This window comes from Calonectris borealis, chromosome 6, assembly GCF_964195595.1.
Source record: "Calonectris borealis chromosome 6, bCalBor7.hap1.2, whole genome shotgun sequence".
NCBI classification, from domain to species: domain Eukaryota; kingdom Metazoa; phylum Chordata; class Aves; order Procellariiformes; family Procellariidae; genus Calonectris; species Calonectris borealis.
In genome coordinates this window covers 5,837,142-5,858,242 of record NC_134317.1, presented here as the reverse complement: position 1 = coordinate 5,858,242, position 21,101 = coordinate 5,837,142, and the positions used below count along the sequence as shown (strand labels likewise).

The 21,101-nt window shown below is 38.9% G+C and overlaps 1 protein-coding gene across 1 annotated transcript in view; it reads right to left on the bottom strand.

The window, feature by feature from the left end:
• Positions 1-7,430, bottom strand: part of LRP1B (LDL receptor related protein 1B) — a 575,589-nt gene extending 568,159 nt beyond the window's left edge. Inside the window, exon 1 of the mRNA XM_075152715.1 lies at positions 7,351-7,430. The gene's annotated coding sequence lies outside the window, so the exon portion shown is untranslated. The remainder of the gene's footprint in view (positions 1-7,350) is intronic.
• Positions 7,431-21,101: the final 13,671 nt, after the last annotated feature.

Here is a 21,101-nt window from a genome sequence, read left to right as displayed (position 1 = left end):
TCCACTTGCTCCTCCATGGTCTCCCCCCAGGCCGCAGGGGAACCTCTGCCCCCTCCTCCTCCTCTCTGACCTGGGTGTTCACAGGGCTCTTTCTTTCCTCACTCCTCGCTGCCGGGCAGCGCTTTGCCCTTCCCTAAACACACCTTCCCGGAGGTGACACCAGCGTGGCCGACCGGCCCAGCAGTGCCTGCCCTGCGGAACCGGCTGGAACCGGCCGTGTCCGGCTCGGGGCAGCCCCGTCCCTCCTCACGCAGCCTGGCGGCCAGCACCCAGGCACGCGCACCCGGTACAAGTCCAAATGGTGTTAGGAGGAACTTCCTACAGCAGGGGCCAGAGCCACGTGTTTAATCACACCAAGGACTCAAAGTCACTCACACACAAAATGAACTAGTTTTATTCAGAGAAGGATAACACACGTATTCCAGTAATGCGACAATGTGCTTATGTCTCAGAAGTAGTATTACCGTCTGTTGGGAAACTATAAAAAGGAATTGCCTCTAAATGTTCTCTAGGGCCTCAATACCATTGCTTATGTGCTGGCTGTGACAGAAAGTAAGTGCAAAAGCATAAAGGTTATTCCCTGGCCCTAACGAGCGCTCCCCTGCACCCGAAGACGGGGCGGCCCGGAGGGAAAAGGAGCAGAGCCGGTGGTGAGAAACGCAGGAACATCCCCGAAGTACGAACCCCTCAGGAGGGCAAGCGGGCCTCATCAACACCGGCCCCAAAGACCACAGTGGAACAACCTGAACGCCTCCAGACCGACTGCAATGCAGGATTTGTCTCAATGGGGTGCTTCTCTATAACCTTTCCAAAAGGCTTAGAGGGTATGTGCACCATCGACATTCATCCTTTCCAGACTGTTTGCTCTAATATTCCGTTAACTACCAGAACGTCAGCAATCCCATCACACCAGCAAAACGACCTTTCCTGGAGGGGCCGAGCACGGCAGTTTTCCCAAACGACGGATTAAGGAGAAAGCAGAGGTCAGAAGCTGAAGCCCAGGTAGCAGTCACGCAGATGTTCACCATGGGGTAAAGGGGGCAGACAACGGCAAACTATCTGAGCGGGATCAAGCACAGCAGACCTGAAATGCCAGAAAATAGGATGGCAAAAACACCGGCCATAATAAGTACATCTTTATACATCTTTTCTTTACCAGCGTTACCAACCACAGTAGCTTTGCCAGGGTAAACGGCAAGGAGAACCTCAGCGGGAAGTGCGTTTTCTTTCAGGTCTGTAAAAATGGTATCGGAAAAGTTAATCCTGCTTCAAAACATTCATCTTGTTCTGTCAGAAGCACTTCTTTTCACCAGCTAACATAAAAGCATGGTAATAGTGTATTGCTGCATTAAGCATTTAACTTAATTATATGTAAACTAGCAGCAGTTTCATAAAATTTGTTGACATTTGTCATTTTGTTGTGGTTCATTTCTTACAAGAGCTTTAGAAGTTAAGTTTTTCGCTACTGACATGAAAGATCCTGATTCAGAGAGAAAAAGCGAGTAGACATTCATCATCTCAAAGCAGTTTAAATTAACATGACCAGTATGATGGTCAAGCATCTTGCTGAAGAATAGGTGTAAGCAGCGGATTACTTGTTCAATAGTAGCTACATACAGCAAAATTATGAAGAGTGAAAACACAAGACCACATTTTTCCCTCATGTTCAGCGTTTTCTTCATTTACCTTCAATAGCCTCATGGAAGCTCATCTTCAATGTATGCAAGTTATTTATTGATCTGGGCTTTTCCAAAGCTACTTAAGACGGCTTCTATTGAATTTCAATGAATCTACTCATAAAAGAATTGGGAGTTCTAGGAAATTTTATCTTTATTGTTTCATACCACAGGAGCAACATGGCATCCAATTATCTTATCCTTTGCTGGTATAAGAACTACAACTGAGGTACCCAATTAACAATTTTTAAGCTTGTGAAACTAGTCTCACATAATTAGCATCCAGAGAATGGAAGAAGCTATTTTAGCAAACAAAGTGACACTCAAGCTTTTAAACAAGGTATTTCTGGTTGCTCCTCCAACTTCAGTTTAATCATGATTATGCAAGATGATATTCCCTCAAAATCCCAGAGAAAGATTATTATCAGAGATAATTTCAACATGTTATGATAAGGCTACATTACTCAAACTTCTAGAGACAGGGAGCATTCAAATTTGATGATTTGTTAATGGAAACTGGGATTCTTTCAATTCAGGACCAGTCAACTACAAATAAATTTTGTGGGTGGCATGTATTCAAACAGTCATTTGGATACCATTTAAGAAAGCTCAAATACAAGAACAACAGTGCCAGGATAACAAAGAAAGTGCAGTTGCGGACAATACGAAAGACAGAATTGCAGTCTGGTGGTGCAGAGTGAATTGTTTTCAGGATTTTGATGCTGCTAAAATAACGGAGTGTCAAGTACTTTCATGCCTTGGTAGTAGGAGATCTCATATTGTACTGTGTTTTTTTCCCCTCTCATAAGACATTCATGATATTCAAGCAATACTTAGGGTCATAAATGGTTCTAATGGTGCCATAGCAAAGCACTGCAGCCTGCAACATGCCACAGATTGAGATGAACTCAGAGTATACTTGTGCCAGACCTCAAGTCTCTCTTCGTAGGGCAAGTATCAGGCAGCATTATAGCATCCTCCTCTACTTCATGGCTAAGAGACAATAAACCAGCCCTTACTGGAACTGCTGCTGCACCAAGCATTACAGAACCCAAACACAATCAATGTGTACAGTTCCAGAAAGCAGCTAGAGAAAATAAGCAATTTCTTTTCCTGCTCCTTTGTTTCACCTTGCCTTAGCACAATGCATTCTGACAGAGAGGAGTTTGTGAACTGAGATTAGAAAACAATATGCAAGCCAGACAAGTCCTGAAGTTGCAAACACAAAAAAAAAAATCCTTAAGTACTAAATGGATGGAGTCACTTGCCAATATACCTTTTACATCTCAACCCTGTTAGTAGGAGGTTGAGGAGGAAACTGGGTAGTAGTACATCAAATCAAATGTCTAGATTTCAGAAGCCATTGATATTCCTTAGGCAACCACATGGCTTATTTAGAGATGAATGTGTTATTCAGAGGTAAACTGTGGAACGCAACACACACTGGTACCCCAAAATGACAATGTTTTAAATTGGATCGCTGAGATACAATTAGTCACCTTCCCTACTTAAGCCACTGTAAAAGTTGCTGAGATAGGCAAATGCTTACAGCTTAAGACCAATACTAGTGGCAAGAATGGTAAAATTAGCAAAAATATCAGAACAAAACACCCCCCCCCACACACACACACGAGAAAACCAGTATTAAACAGCTGTTTCCAACTACTGAGTGCCTAAAGCAGGCAAGAGTGAACAGGCACTAGGCGACACAAAAGGTTGTCACCATTTTTGTTTTTTAAACTCTACGCGTTTTAACAGTATATTTTGACTTTTGTAATTGTCCCACCAGAATGAGGGACAGATGAGTCTATAGACAGCTTTTTTTTTTTTTTTTTTTAATTTTTACAGTAAGGAAGTCCTCTAAACATTTGCATCAACCTCCAGACCAACAGCTATCTGTAAAAGTCAAATCTCTAAAAGGCCAAAAGTCTGGCCAGATTCTGGGGCGTCTGACAGAGTTCTATTGATTTCAAGTGAGCTTGCTGATTTAGCCTACTGAAGAACCTAGCATCATCCGATTAGGTTAAGTAAATTGATTTTTTAATCCTGACTACTTGCAAAAACCTTATGAACAACCTAGAGACTTACCACCCAAGAAAGGGCAGAAATTACTTGGTCAAGAGGTTTATTAATACAATTTCTTTAAAATCAATTTTCTCATGAACAACTCACTAACAGGAAAGCAACAAAATTTGTTCACTAAATTATTCATTATGAATTGCTGAACCAGGTTCTTTGGTACTATAAAAAGCAGCAGCTCCACCGAGAGCAGAACGAATTACAGCTGCTAAGAAGCAGAGGAGAACACAAGTATAGGTGCCGTAGGAACTCACTTCTAGTTTTACAAAGCTGTTTGTGAGACCATTTAGTGGAAGGGGAACAAACTGGTGATGGAAGCTGTCTGTCGACTCAGAAGAGCACAGGCAGTGACCAGACACCTCCATCACTTGTCAAAAGCCCATGGAAGCTGTGCCTGCCTAAAGCCCTTCCCCAACCTTTGCCAATGCAGAGACTGAATTCAACGATAACTAAGAATGCCACCTTTTTCTCCTTTCTGTCCAATCCCAGATCTCTTTACTAACGCTAATAGAGGGACTAGATTGTATGATCTCAGGTGGATTCCTAAGGAAATTAGTTGATACAGTCATATCATATGTATTTTTACAGCCTAAAAACTTTCAGGTTCTATTGCAAAACCTGGTTAAAATGCCACCCGGAGAGAGGCCACAAAGATATTTAATTCCTAGAAGTTTTCTGCAAATAGATGGTTGTGTTGTGGTTTAACCCAGCAGGCAGCCAACCACCACACAGCTGCTCGCTCATTCCCCCGCCTCCAGAGGGATGGGGGAGAGAATCAAAAAAAAAAAAAAAGTAAAATTCGTGGGTTGAGATAAAGACAGTTTAATAGAACAGAAAAGGAAGGGAAAATAATAACAATAATGATAAATGAATATACAAAATAAGTGATATACAATGCAATTGCTCACCACCCGCTGACTGATGCCTAGCCAGTTCCCGAGCAGTGATCACTCCCTCCCCGGCCAACTCCCCCCAGTTTATATACTGAGCATGACGTCATATGGTATGGAATACCCCTTTGGCCAGTTTGGGTCAGCTGTCCTGGCTGTGCCCCCTCCCAGCTTCTCACTGGCAGGGCATGAGAAGCTGAAAAGTCCTTGACTAGCGTAAGCACTACTTAGCAACAACTAAAACATCAGTGTGCTATCAACATCGTTCTCATACTAAATCCAAAACACAGCACTGTACCAGCTACTAGGAAGAAAATTAACTCCATCCCAGCCGAAACCAGGACAAGTGATGAGACTAATAAGACTTTTCATATTCTCACCATGGGAAAAGCTGCAGCATGAGAATTTCTCTCCTTTTAGACACCTTGAAATCCCCACGGGAGAGAAGTTAAGAACTTTCACTTGCAGGGGAAGCTTTGATCAATGCTTGCACCTTATTAGAACCCAGAAAACCCTATTACTAGGCACAAATCCACGGAAAATCAATCAAACTCCATTTGTTTATGGCTATAAGAACAACTAGCAATATCTGCCAGACTACACCAAATAATTCATCGTATGTAAGTCAGCAAAGAGCTGACAAATAGAGGCTGCATTCATCTATAAACACAGACACACGACTTGGTGCACTAAAACTGGAAGGTGCTGTGTCCCTGGCATTAACACCACAGAGTCCTCAAATATTTCATAAGAAGATTTTTAACGTAGTTTATAACTCCTTACAGATACCGTGATGCAAAGCATCAGCACGAAAATTCAGGAACATTATATTCATCTCTAATGAGAAACAACTTACTTGATGAAGCTAGAGTACATACACATATTTCAAGAAATACTACATTTGACATTAAATTACGCTGACTAAACAAATCCACCAAGACCAAAACAAAATTGTGAGCAAATATGTAAGAAAGTTGCACCCAGCATCCCAGCACTGTCACTCGGTTTTCATGCAGAGGCCTGGGCTGAGTTGAACTGAAAGGATGAGACAGGGCACCAGACCCGACACGATTACCATCTCAGCCCGTACAGTCAAGTGTTGCCCAGGCACCTCATTAACCAGCAGCTCGTCAGCAAAGGGCTACATAAGCTGTACATGCACAAGGATTCAAACATCTTCCTGCTCTACAACCAGGAAAAGCAATGATGCTAACTCCTACCTTTGACTTAGGACAGCCTAAGTAATGCATCCTACAGAAACTGTCAGCATTTGCACAGGGGAAGGTGTTTCCAAGAGGACCAGGCTGGCTGATGGGCTTGCTTTCCCACCTCGTCCCCCTTTCTTCAAGCCATCAATAAACTTCAAGGTTTATGTTTTTAATATGCTGTGACTTTGAATGGCATTACTGAACACAGACCATATGGTCCAGCACAATAAACAAGCAAAGTTCTCGAGAGGAAAATATCTAGGCATCCAGCAAGCTGCTGGATTTGGAACTATGTGCTAAATATCAGGTGGCAAATTAAAAACTGTGTGTGTGACCGTTTTCATGCTCTTATCACAATATTCATTAATTAGCAGAAAAACTTTTAACTGCAGATACTAACACTATGCTTGAAAATATCGTATTAGAGAAGACAGTAATCAATCATCAGTGGAGTAATAAAATCTTAACTGTACCTGATGCTTCCAACTACAGTATTTTGTTTTTGAGAATCCCAGAGAGTTTCAAAGGCGGTTAATCAGAGCACCCTCACCACAGCCCTGGAGGCAATTTTCCTATCTGTCCCAGAGAACAAACGCTGCAGCAGGAAGGTCGCAATCATCGGTGCAATGTTTGCCCAGACAGAAACGGTTTCCAGACATCCTGAATTTCTGTCCTTCATTTTAAAGACTAGCCTCCTACATACTCTCTGATGTTTGATATTTTCTTTTCTTTTAGCAGTAAACCACATTTCTAGCCTTCCCGATTGCCAGCATTGCTTTGATACCAAATACATGGTTCTTCTCTTACATTAAGTGATTATCCCGGGGATAAAATCAGGAAATTCCCTCATTTTCCTCAGAACGCAGGAAACAAGGGAACATTAAGATTTAATATCACCTCATCAGTAGTCTAAAAGGCTGATAAGAAAAAAGTCTGTAAGGTTGCTACTCTGGTCTTCAGAAGCTCTTAGCCACATTAAAAAAAAAAACAAACAAGGTCTTTTACTATAATTAAACATCTTTTATTAAAGCTTTCCCTCATTTTCCTTTCTTTGCTTCTTTCCCCCTCATAGTTTTTACATCTTCTTTCATTCCTCCCTTTGATGTTTGCATGCTTTTCATACTTTTATTGAAAACATTTTGCACTATTCATTCCCACCCACCTCCCCCTGGTTTAGAGGAATACATTCTTCCTGTGTCTGACTTTGCTTCTGCCCTCTACACCTCATCTACAGCTCAGTGAGAGCATAGGGAACATATGCTCCGGCGACAGTGTTCATTACAAAGTGGCACATGAACAAAACACCTTCCATCTCTTCCATTTCTTTTGTCTCTCACCTACATAGTGAATGTAACCTGTTCCCCTTGATATGAAGATTTATTCAGGATTTATATAAAAAAAAATATTGAATCCGTCTTTTCAATTGTATAGTTAGTGCAACTATAAACGTTACCGTTAAAAGGAAGATAAAATAAGAGTGGCTCCTTCTTTACTTACATGTGTCTAAAGACTCATCTGAATCATCAGGACAATCAGGCTCTCCATCACACAGCCAGTGCTGGGAGACACAAGTCACGCGATCACGACACAGAAACTCTCCCACGTCACATAACTGATGTTCTTCTGAAAACGAGAATGTTTTAGAATGCAATGATTAAAAATGAAGGAAAATAAAGTGGCACAATGAAAATGAAAAGTGAAAATAAAGTGATTCTGAAATCAGAAATCAAAGCAAACAATAGAAACAATGTGAAGTAATAATTTAATGAGACATCTAATGCCCTTGCTTAGGCTGCAGAGCCCTAACATCCAGCTGCAGTGTTTCAGTGGGAGCATCCCATAACCATTCCAACCAGACATGAACAGAATTAGCATAAACTACTGCTATGAAATAGAATTTTAAGAAATTCTATTTTTCTCTAACTGTTTTACCATGAAGTGAATTTGTTCACTATATAGAAATCAATAAGCTTTAATTTCATATTATCAGCAGGGAGGTACCCCATGCTCCTCTCCTGCCCCAGAAAATATTTTCACATTGTTGTTTCAAGTAATCAAATTTTCAAGAATGTATTTTTGTAAACAGTCAAAGGTCTTTTTAAATAAACATATATACATATTTTACTATTTCTTTAGGTACCAATTTTAATGACAAAATCTTATCTCAGTTTTATACAAAAATTATTTTATATTTCATGTGATGAAGTTGCAAACAAAGGATTTAGTTATTTAAGGTCAACATTGAGGCACCTTGAAAACGATGGCCTTAAAAAGAGGGCAATTTTGGAAGCCTGGCACACCCAAACTATCTGCTGGATTCAACCACCAAAGTCTGATGTCCTTGAGATCTAGAGTTAATTAACTCAAGACTATTCCATCATTAATTAATGTAAAACTATTCTAACATTAATTAAAGCTCACAAAGCCTCTGTGCAATATATTATATTCATTTTATCAATACATAAATTACAGTAGTGCCTTCCACAAGGTTACATTGCAGATCGCTGGGGAAAGGTTTCCTGATTATTCTTACACTGATAGAAGTGAGAAATAACTTCACTGGAGTCAATACTGTTACAAAGATACAAAACCAGGTATAAATACGGAGAGAATTAACCCCAGTTCCACTTGTAGATCTATCCATCCAGTTCATACCAAAAGCCAACGGATATTATTACTTTTTCCTTATCGCTATTAGTGCGCCGTTAGTCGGGGCCCTGTACACCGCTACCTTCGGCGCCGGCTGAACCGAGCTGCCCTCTTGAAAGACCTTCGTTGCCACAACTTGTGATTAAGCGTTTCGACTTTTCAAGAAGCGTTACGATATTAATTTCTTAGTCTGATATGTCAACTAGTAATTAGAATGATAACAAAAACCACTGTTCCTCAGAACAACTCAACTGGCCTTCTGAACAAAATATCTATTTTGCAGACACTATATAGATATTGTGTTGTCTAATCACTGTAAGACGTGTTTCTAAACACACTTGTAAAGCTGACTCTGAGCTTCAAAGGAAAACTCTTATGGCACAGTTTTTGGGGCATTTATGTATTATTACTCTAGGAAATAACAATGGGAACACTTTGTTAAAATTAACCTATCATTTCATATGTGCACGCCTCATTTTCAAGGTCAGTCTCTAAAACTATTGGTGAGTCAAAGTTGCAACTATTATGTAGATATGTTTCATATTGCTTAACCTAGCTAAAACACGGCTGCTATAACTGTGTAGGAGTCAAAGCATTTTTGTTATATCTTAATTCCTTTCATTTACTACAACAGCAAACAGCACTCAGTTGTTTAAGTAGTTTGTCTTTGTAAAAAATGAGTGACTGCATAATTAAAAGTGTAAGTTTACATGCACATGGAAGTGGTTTTCTTAAATCTTTAGGGAGATGAGTAAAGGTCCTGCTTTGATAGCGCTTCTTGAAAAACCATCTTGGAAGTCAGAAAGAGGGAGGGGGTTTGGCAAGTTTCAGCATTTCAAAGATATACAGTAGTATGAGCAAAACCTGTATGAAGAACTGTTTAATATTTGTTTTTATAATATTCTTGAAATCCACAACAAATTTCTGTTTCTTTATGGAAACCTTGTACTACAGTGTGAACTCTCATTTTCTGTGTATAACATGTCTGTTCGTAACAGACCTGGGAATATTAAAACTAGCACAAAGCCAGTTATCTACCATGTCCACTTATTTACACCACTCAAGAACAATTATGTCTCAGAGCGAAAATTAGTTGAAATGGCTAACTTCATGAATTAAGATTCATAAGACCAAATTATTTCAAAGTAGCTTTTTCTAAATGTTACTTTTTATAGATTTCTGAACTGACAGCTAAGTGAAAAAAATGTTAATGAATAAATATAGAAATGTAAAGTTGTGAAAACACTTATACAGTCAAGTTTACACAAATGGCTGGTTCTACCTGAACCTACTCAATTACCTACTTGCAAAATACCTATAGAAAAAGAAACCTTGTTTCTTTCCTAAGTCCTGTCAATAATTGGGTAAAAGGAGAAAACAATGCTGTCATTTATGCCAAAGTGTAACACTCCAAGTTCATTATATACTGCAGCAAGCAGAGCCCAATGTTAAGAAAATCACATTTGAAGCCGCTGAATTTCAGCCTAGTTTTGTAAACAAACCTTACAGAGATGCCAATGAAATGTGCAGAACCGCTCTTTTGTGCTTTTCGGTGCAACGTCTGTATTAAACCCTGTCCGTAAGTCCTGTGGCCGTCACCAAAGAAACCCCAGCAGCAAGGGAGGAAGGAACAGATCCCTGTTCTACACAGTCCTTAACATCGCTTCCCTGGAAATGTAAAATTTAAGGCAGAGACAAAGACCTCCAGTAAAGCCACGCTACCATTAATGTAAAGACCTTTCTCGTCTGCAACATTCCCTTATGTTTTATGGTTTTATCTGTAATAAAATCCCTTCTCACTACTCAGTGTCAACTGCCAGTCCAAACGCATCCGAACAGTGCTACTGCCAGCCGTAATGAACAGGAATCCGATGGAAACCTCCGAATAACATCGTAATTGCCAGAGTAAACGGCATTCAAACAAGGAGCTATATGGAACAGGGCAGTATGCTATCCAAGGGTAATGAGAGCCTGACACAAAAAACTGGTAGGTTGCCGATGGGAAATAAGATATCAAGCTTTTTTTGGAGGAGGAGGAACATTGATACAGCAGTCAGTAAGCACTGTTGTAGGTGATTATCCCTTGACCTCCTACTGCACCAGGTTTTTCTAAAGCTGCAGGTGGTCATATATGTCTACTCAAATAAATCTCACATTTTGTCTTATTTTGGGCAAAGACTACAAAAAAAGCTTAACAGGACACAACCAAGTTTCAAAGAGCTACTTCCTACATAGCTCAGCTTTGAGCACATGTGATTGGAAAAAAGGTTTGTTTTCTACATTTTCTAAAATTGAAATGGTTTTGTTATTTCCACACAATTAAACTCTTGCTTGTATTTTATTCAACAGTACAGAAATTATGGAGATCTAAGCTTTTTATATTCTCTATGTCGAGAAAAAACTAGAGTGAAAAAAACACTAACTTATAAAACACTGAAAGATCTTGTTTCGAATAAAGCAGCTTAATATTAGCTCAGGGTTTTATTGGCTCTGAAACTGCTTTTTCAAACTGTTTTCTTTTGCATATCTATAGAATTACCTTTATTTTCAGCTGCTATCTTTACAAAATGAATTGGACCAGTTAATCATAAACACGTGCTAATTAGTGGGCTTTTTTGTTTTAAAAAAACACTTCCTAAAAAAAATGGTCATCTAAGATGGCCTTATAAATGAAGAAAACATTTCTTTTCAGTGTCACCTCTCGCCACACTGCTTCCTTCTGTATTATGTGTGCTGCACAGGCAGGCTCTCAGTGGATGAGAAAATTCACATTTTTAACATACCAATTCTTTGAGATACAGAGCAGATGGTTAGAAATCATCTCTCTATGGGTAAATGAAAGCTTTGCCTCCCTAAGGATAGTACTCCTATCCTATGTTGCAAACACCTGGCAATGCCTCTTAGAAGGAAAGTTTCAAAAAAAAAAAAAGGCCAGTGCCTTAGTTTTAAAGTCAATGTTTCTAGAGCCAAAAATGCATTGGTTTTTTTTTTTTTTAAAGACAGGCATATTTTTAAGAGGACAAAGCTCAAAATCTCCATTACAATAGTAATTACAATTATAATTTATGCAATGTAGGGGTCAAAGGTATCTGGATCCTTCTTATTTGAGGGAATGCAGTTATGAAAAGCAGGTCAACAGGGTTCTTGAAAAGAACTATACAGGAAATAACATTTATATAATTGAGTGCTTCTTCCGTTCATGAGAATGTAAATGATTCACTGTAAGTCTAATTAATATCAATATCTGCCTTCATCAAGGAATCGTGCGCAGAGCAGCTGTTGATTTCTACAATTGTTTTCCTCTGCAGGTGTCAGCACTGTCCCCACTTTCAGGAGTCCGTTGCTTGGGCGCTCTGTGGATCTGCCAGGCTTCTGCTATGGTCTAGGTGACCCCACCACCCCGCTTAAACGGCAGTTGCTTGGTGTGCTGTCTTCAGAGCGCTTCAATCTCCATCTGCTTAGAGCACCTGAGAGCCCGAAAAAACAAATCTCCCATACGGCAACACCCTTCAAAGCGAACAAAACTCAGCCTAATAAAGTTTTGATCCGTTATAGCAAGGAGTCTGCTCATTAGGCTTTCACTAAACATTCATAAAAACCACAGTGCAAACTAATCCAAAAACCACATTCAAAGAGAAGCTTTTGAATGATATGATATAGCACTATATGAATGAATGTTGAGAGATAAAAGATCATCATAACATAATTTTTTAAATAGCTTAAGATTAATTTTGCACTCATTAAAAAATAAAAAATATTTTTACCATAGTTCAAGTGAAACTGTGGAATTTTCAATTTCCTCTCCTTTTTCAAGAAAGGAAAAGGGCAAGAAAAGGCGCACATAAAATCGGGGAATGTGTGTGTAAATATGCTTTCCTTTTCAATTTGGGTATGGCAAGATCAAGGAAAGAACCACGAAAACAATGAAAAAAAAAAAAAAGATAAACACATACAAGTGCTCAGCTGGTTTGTCCCCAACTGCATACCCAGCCAAAACTCCCAGGAAAGAAGGGGAATTGCCTGCCAAAATAACATTTTTTTCAGAAGCAAAAGAGCAGGAAGATTAAGAAAGAGCAGAAAGGCCGATAAGAGTGGTCAGAAAACTGTAATGCCGCTGTACATTTTCATCGGGATCCACTGGTGACTGCATCACCTGTCTGCATGACCAGGAACTTCTACCAATGATAATAAACCCATTCTGCCATGTTTCAGGGATATTATGCAATCAAAACCTTGCACTTTTAAGTTCTTAATTAGTTTTGCTTTGATTTTAATTAAGTTATCTTCATTACAAGAGCATAAGAACTCAGAACTTCCCCCCCGCCCCCCTAAAAGCATGTTTTCCATTTGGGATTTTCTTTGATCTTTCACTGAAACATAGAAGGGTTTGCAGATTAATTTCTGCAAAATTTACTCAAAAGTTGAAAAGTATATTCCAGTAGTAATTTATGATAGAATTCATCATATGCTAAAACCTAAATTACTGTAACTGAAAGGGAGATGGGAAGAAAGAGCATGCACAGCACGTCCTACTTATGACTTTTCAGACTTTTATATAATACTTTTCCAACCTTTTATACCTTTTGAGTTAAATCTACATTTTTATATCTATCATTTATTTCTGTCCTACCCAGTTCAGTACAATGCTGTGTTCAAAGTCAGAGGGTAAAGTTTTATTCACAGGATCCAAAAATCTCTCTCAAGATCTATCAGATCCTGACTTGTGCTTCTGCAGTGCAAAGGGGCCTAACCAACTGTGGGTATGTTCATATGTATACAGCATTCCTAAACAGGAATATATATGTTTTATGTGTATTTATTCAGTTCCTGGCATATTAGTTATCACTCACTCAGCACTTACTAATCAACTAATTGCTTTATCCATAGACAAAGCACATGCACAAGTACCAGTCACTAAAAGCACCATATGTTCAGTTTATGCTACATATCTTTAAATGCCACATGCAAGCTTTTCTCAGCCGGCACATCTTCCACCCAACAAGGTCAATGACATCGTTTAGAGTCTGGTCAGTCTTTTGATTGACATCAGACATCCTACTTCTCAGCCCATAACCTAGTCCATAAATATTCATGCCCAAATTCCTTATTTACATCACACACCTACAAGAATTCTTCATATTTTTCAGACTTGCTCAGTGCTACTATAACTTATGGATCAGGCTGAGCAAATATTGTTAGAGATCAGTATTAACACGAAGACTAGAAACATCCAGTATTTCATACAAATCCTGACGTATTTTTGGAGGTGGGCAGGTGATAAGTCTAGGGGCAGTCTTGTTCCTCTCATTTTTGCTCTTCCTTTGACAAAAATGTGTTTCCATTAAGGGGGCTGACCCCGAGTCCCCTCCTGTGGATTTGAACCACAGAAGGTTATTATTCAGCCTTAGTTTGGCACACTTTATGGACGGGAGAAATCTAAGAAATATTCAGATAATGAGAAAGACCCAGATATTCCTGAGATGATTTCTACCTAATCAGCAAAGGGTGACACAATAATACGTATTTCAGCAAACCACAAAATGACATGATAGTGATGTTCCCTAATGACACAAAAATACAACAGAATTGCCAGGTGCCTTATTTAATACAATAGAGATAGAAAAACATTACCTGTAATCTTGTCATTTCCAATCCCTACTCCAAGTAGCCCTATATAGAAAAGAAGTTGAAGTCCCAACAAGCTCACTACGAACCCGTTCTTCACAATTATCTTTTACCTCCTTGAAAAACTGGAAGAAACATGCAAACACGTTCCCCAACGTGAAGCTGTCCTTCTTTCCAAACAGCCAGACTTAGCCTGAATGTTAATGTCAGGATGGAGGGTCAAAGTGACCATCACTTATCCCTCTATAGGTGAAGAATGACAAGCCCCATAACAGTCGTCAACGTGCCCTTTCAGCTGCTGACAGCTAGACAGTGCCAGGGTGAACATGAGCGAAAATGCTCTCATTTGTGGAAAGCCCTCAAAGGTTTCCACTGAAACAAGTCTTCTCTCTTTCTCATGTCACAGAACAAAATGTCTTTGAAGAAACCATTTATATGGAATGTGAAAACCTCTGAGCCTCTCCACCTTGGTCTGTGTTATAACAATGTGTTCACAATATTATCATTTCATTTGCTGTGGTGTAAGCCTCCTCGTCAGGAGGAGATGGTTGCAACAGAAGACTTAAAAAAAAATAATTAAAAAATTATATAAATAAAAAATTAGTCTTTATAAGGAATTGTGAGGATCTTGGCGGGAACCTTCACAGGACACCCGAGAGCTCCTATAGGAGGACACTATGCGCTTCCTAGTATATACCTTCATAAGCAACACAAACTTTCATATGCAAAAGAAATTCTAGGAGAGATGACTTGCATAATACATTTTTTGTACACACATGCTTGCTGCTTCTTCAGGATGCTCAATGGAGAGCTTCAGCTTTCAGCTACTGCCAGGATCAAATCTCAAAAAGGTCTGACAGACAAACTCCTGAAAAGCAGAAGAAATGAGCAGAAGGATTGGGACTGAGAACAAGTCACCCTGAGCCAATTTCAAACCCAATTTGACGCAGTGTGCCGCTTACTGTGCTCCTAAGCAGGACTTCAAATGAATCTTTCTCATCTGCTATCTGTGTTAGCTGTTTTAACTTAGATATTTCCAAGTTACACTTTTAACTTTGCTAGTTGTAAAGCTTCCAAATTTAATTGTAATGTTTTCACGGCAAATTTGCTTCTTTTTCTTGAAGATGGAAATCCTGAATTGAGACAAATTATTTAAATAAAATCCATACACAATATTTCCTCTTTTGAAAGCTGAAAACATTCATTACATAGCATATTACAATACCTTTGATAAGTCTTCTGTTGAGCAGATGTTCTATCGTTGTGAATTTTCACATACTAACATTTTTATCAAATATTGGAAAATAATTAATTTAGATAAATGTCACATATCAAAGGGTAATCAATGATGTCATTGTTTTAATTCAGTACTTTTATTATCATGTAAAACATAACTAACCCATTTTCTTTGAATTTTTCAAACTTTAATAGAATGACACCTGTCCAAGCAAGGAAGGAAAAGCACATACTTAACTGTTGCAAAATTTGAAGATACCAGGAACATTGTGGGAATAAAAAAAATTCTGCTCTGTTTATCATCACTTAGAATAAAAAAAAAGTTTTACATCTTCTTTTAAATTCTAGGTAACTTCATAAAGGGAATATACAGCTAGGTAAGATGTAGGTAGTTCAGATGACTGTATAATGGGAAAACAAAGTTATACTTAAAAAAAAAACAGAAAAAAGAATTATAACCAGCAAGTTATCTTAAAGGATGAAAAAATCCTGAAGTGGTATGAAAGGAACTATATAGTACCTGGACTAACTGAACCATCTTCTTTGCTTTCTCTTTTATTTCCCTGGAGAAGGACGTTGAGCCTTTGTTACCATCGGTGGTTGATTTGCTTGTTTGCTTTGTTTTAGGACTCAAGGACTAATTTTGTTCCTTTTGCCAAAAATTACGTTTTCAATATCGTACCAGATAGTTTAATCCTGAAATTGTACAGTCTTCCAGCAACTAAATGGTTTGGTTAAGAAAAATCCCCAGAGCTCACACACTCTATTACGACTTTTGGATTCAGTGGGCCCTTCTCCCTTCCCTCCCACCCACATCCTTCAGGAACAACTGGGAGTCATCAGCGACTTCGGAGAACCTCAAAACACGCAGGACTAGCAGCGACCTCGTGAAGTTACCCAGTCCAGCTCCTTCGATGTAAAGCACAGTCTCGTTTCCTAAGGCCTGTCTAGCACAGAGTTACCAATGCAGTTCTTAAATCCTGCAGTGAAATTTCCGTCCTCCTTAGCTCATCTATTCCAGTACTCAGCTACTCTTACAGAGAGAACATTTGCCGTAACGGGCAGCCTAGCTGCCATTACCGCAATCAGATAATATTTACCCAGCTCTGAACCGCCGCGTACAGCTCACACTTAAGCGCAGTAACACGGGGCTATCCATCTTCTCTACCCGCTCTTTTGTCGTTCCGTTGCCAATCATTTAATACTAACTGCTCTGCTAACCATGATCAGTGTCACGGAGATAGTGGCCGAGTTTGATGGATAGCAAAGCTGGTTTTTATCCCACAGCGATTAATGTAACAGGCTGGGGGAGATGTATGGAAGAACTTGCGACTTGCACAAAATTTAAGGACATGAATATAGTACCTAATGACACGAGGATGGCAAGGCAGGAGAAGCGAGAACCAAACTCTTGGAGAAAACCTTATCAGAAGACCATAAACATGAAGATATTTTTGCAGCTGGGAAGGAAGCCCTGTCCTACCGTACTCTCGTAGTCAGGAGTAGCAAGCCTGCTGTCACTAAACATATCTCAGAATGATCCCACTTAAAGTGACATGAAATAATGATGAACAGGTTTCAATAGCAGATGGAAGCCTATCACATAATTCAATTTTAATGACCAGAGAAGCCTTACATTCGAAGGTTTTGTTTTGTGCAACAGGAGATTTATATGAAATGAAACAGCCAAATCTGCTACCGTAAGCAACTACATATGTTTAATACATGTTCATTTTATATTGGAATAATTAATCTACAGGGAAATGGGGTTAAGGATTATAACACATCCTTATACTAAACTCAATGATTAAAAGGATGAAAGAACTATCAGAAAACCAAGCTTAAATTCCTTTCTAAATACAGTCTACATAAACAGCTGAAAGGACAGTCTTATTACCAGGCTTTAGTATTCCATGCGAATTGGATGCTGCATGGCTTTAATAACAAAAAAGCTCAGAACAAATACGAAAGATGTGGTAGTAACATTAGCAACTTGCAACAACAACAACAAAAAAAAAAATCTATTTTTCATATAAATAATTTTAAAATTGACTCCAGTTCTACAAATGGCTCCATATTTATGCTGGGCCTTACTGAAGTCATATCCATTATTTTAAATAGCTCAAATCAACAGTTTTAAGTTAAATTGTAAGAATTAAGTCAATGGCACACCAAAAGGTCGCCTAATATAGGCTTAATTGCAATTTAACAGTCGGGAAAGTAGTTAAAATTGTGATCTTTGCAGTTCAGGTCTGACTTTTTTGATAGCATGATCCAAGACTGATAATTTAAGGTGTAATTTAGAAATGTATTCATTGAATAGTAACTCTCACACCACTAGAGAACAATGTATTGTGATTTTAGCAGCTGCTGCTGCTGCTATCAGTATGCCTTGAATGTGAATATCTGAGTAGGCAAACATATTATCTAGAGGTAGGAAGATGTAATATTTAGTAAAAAGTTACTACTGGAAAATTTTAAATGGCATTTACAAGGGCAGCCTGTATTCTGTCTAAAATAGCAATGTTACAAAGGATGATATCAAAATAATGGATGGACTTCATATCTGAAGCACCTTTCTGCTCTGTAAAAGTATAGCCAACATATATGCACATTGCATCACCTAGAGCAGCACAGTGTCACCCAGCTACCTACAAACAAGCTTTGAAACTACCCCGCTTGGATTTATTATCCCACACAGGAGAGCGGGAACAGCACTGGGTGAGTTATGTGAGCCTTCAGTAACGACACGCAGCATTAATGAGCACATATGCCCATTTGCTCCTTGGAAACAAGCTTTGACACTAGGGAGAAGAGTTGAGTTGGTAAAAGGATGAGAAGACCATCATAGACCTCAAGTACGGACCAGTAACAAAAACTTTTATTTTTAAAGCAAGCTAGGAATCACCCATCTCCGATGAGAGCTTTCCTGCAGGAAGGAGCTCTTGTCTTAGGTTGCATTCTAGGATCACCGTTGGTTCATCATGCAAAGAAAACCAAGTGCTATCGCTCTGAATTATTTAATGTTATCCAAAAAATTATAAAAACGTATTTATTGAATGTTTTGAAACATTAACGTCTTTTTAAAAATCAACCATATATATAAATCAAGTATTGACTTATTCAAAGGCAAACCAAAACCAAAGAATTATCAGTTTAGATAATTCTTTCTTTGGCTTATTAAGGTGAAATTCTATTACCCTTCATAAATGTTAACCTGTATTTTTAAAAAATACTGTAGAAAGATATCAAAACAGATATAAGGGAAAATAAAGACTTTTTTTTATACAATGTTATTAAGCAACTTTGTAGAAATAATAAAAAGAAGTTTATTGCCAACAGACATGGACACCTGATAAACAAAAAGAGACTCACGTCCTCATGGAGGATTCAAAGGCAATGCTCCTGCGGGAAGGCTTACATCAGCTATGGCTTTTTCAGATCCCTGCCATCCCTAGGGCTATTTGTGTCACACAGGATGGTCAAGAGGATGGAAACAATCAATTAGAAAACTAAAGACAGCACCAAGGACACAATTGATACGATGGTATGCACAATTCCACACACGAGCTACAGGTTTTAGTTGTATGGAAAGCAAGGATGAAATAATTTCATTTTTAACGTAACTGCTTTCTTAAAACTGTCCTGGTATCTGAGGATTGAAGGGTGGCCAAGGCAATCTTAACTTTTAAAAATTTCCCTTGCAGTCATGGAAATCAGGCCCACAAGCCTGATGTGCTGAGTGAGGAGTTAGTGGGCACCTGAATAAATATGACATACCGCAGCTTTCGCAGAGGAAGGTCCCACCTTACAACAAAACTGGCTGGAGGACATCACAAACATATACTCAGGTCCCCTCTCTCCAAAAATCTTTAAGTTACTTTTGAGGCTTTCCACATGTGGGGAACAATAATTAAAATTCAAGTGATAGCTGAGGAGACAGGAGAGGAAACCAAGAGCTTCATATTCAGGAAAAATTGGCCAGCTTTAAATAAAAACCAAGAAAAGACACCCTCAGGTAGTAAGCTCGGGATAAAACCTGCAGATATCATCATTTTAGCAGGTCAAAAGAATGATCGATGTTTAACCTTTGTTAGCAATAACCAGATCTCCCTTCAGCAGGAGGGGTGCTGAGGATTTTATTGTCAGCAGCTAGCAAAGCTGGTATTGTGCTAAGAAAATTATGCCTTGGTTTTACCGCACATAAAGGGGAACAAAGACTCTTTGCATTGAGCTATTTTGGCTCTAAGTGCTTATTACTGCTTACCTTTAAGTGATTTCATGCATATCGAAGGTGAGCCATGCCGTATACCGTAAAATACATAAAATCCTATAAACTGACACTTTTTTGACAGTGTTACCAGCTACCTCCAGGTGATGCAAGAACATATGCTTGAACTACCTCTGCTGGGACTTATTAAACAAGCAGTATGTTCTGTAGATTAAACCATAATTAGGTATGATGTCAGTATTGTAAAAGCGCAGTAATTATGCCCCTATTTGTTCTACTAATTTCCTTAGCACTAAAAACGTGAATTCTCACAGACTAGCATGAAACTGGTAGTTCACAGTTCAGAAGTCTCCTCTCATCTGATGGCTAAAAATACTTCTGAAAAACTAACAAAGCCAGCAGGTTTCTCTGAATATTTTTTTTTTTTTTTAATAATTTAAAGACTTTAGGGGACTTTGGATCAGGCCATAAATAAGGAGCTCTCCTATTTCTATGTGGTATGGACCACTTAATAAAGTTAAGTAGCATTCATCCTTATACCATCTCCTCCCTTGAGAATAGAATAATAGCAGATGCCTACACAGAAAAAACAATATTAGGAAACATGTATTTTTAGCAACTTTAATTATATTCTAGCAGCAGGAAATAAAGAGATGCAGAACCACACGACCAGCCAATTCTCCCCAGAAGACAGACACGGCTTTGGAGCTCCACAGCAGAGCGATGTTACTTACGAGTGATTTCGAGTCAGGGAATTACTGGGAAGGCTGTTTCTTTGGCGCTGCGCTAGTTATTCTTTGCAGCTGCTCTACAGAACCTCAGCGACTGGGCTAAATCACTGAAGCAGACGCAATCCTTATGATCCCTCGGAAACATATGTGTACGTACACACACTCCAGAAAGAGCTGGTTTGGCCTGATCTATGATCACAGTGGTAACAATACGTTTTAGTGCTTATATATATTTTTATTTATGGAACCATATTTCTAAGTTTCCCCCAGCCAGGGATTCATTAAGAGCAGTCCAATGTACTTTAGGACACCAGGAAAAGCAGTTCTACCTCTCAAATCCACTGTTGTTGAAAAGCTGCAGACCTGAATGCCAACCTAGATTGTGCAATATTTTTAATATGCATCCTAAGCAACAGGTATTCCAGCCATACAATGGTCAAAATAACATGGGGAGATCCAGAGAAACGGGGTTTTGAAATATCTCAGTTGATGAACTCAGGTAACTTCTTTCAATACACGAACAAAGTAGTTTTTCTGGGCAGTAGGCTGCAGGAAAGATACAGGACAAAACATTCAAATCATTACTACTACTGATCACATGTGATCGTTTTTTCCTTATACCTATCACTTCTGCTGTATGCAAGGCATGATGTATAATTAAGATTTCATTTAAGATGCAAGTGAAAAAAGAGCTTCATCCCATTCATAAACGACAGATTTTCCTGCTGCAAAGTCTGTATCTCTCGCCGAGCAGCGCAAATAAATGCACGATTTGA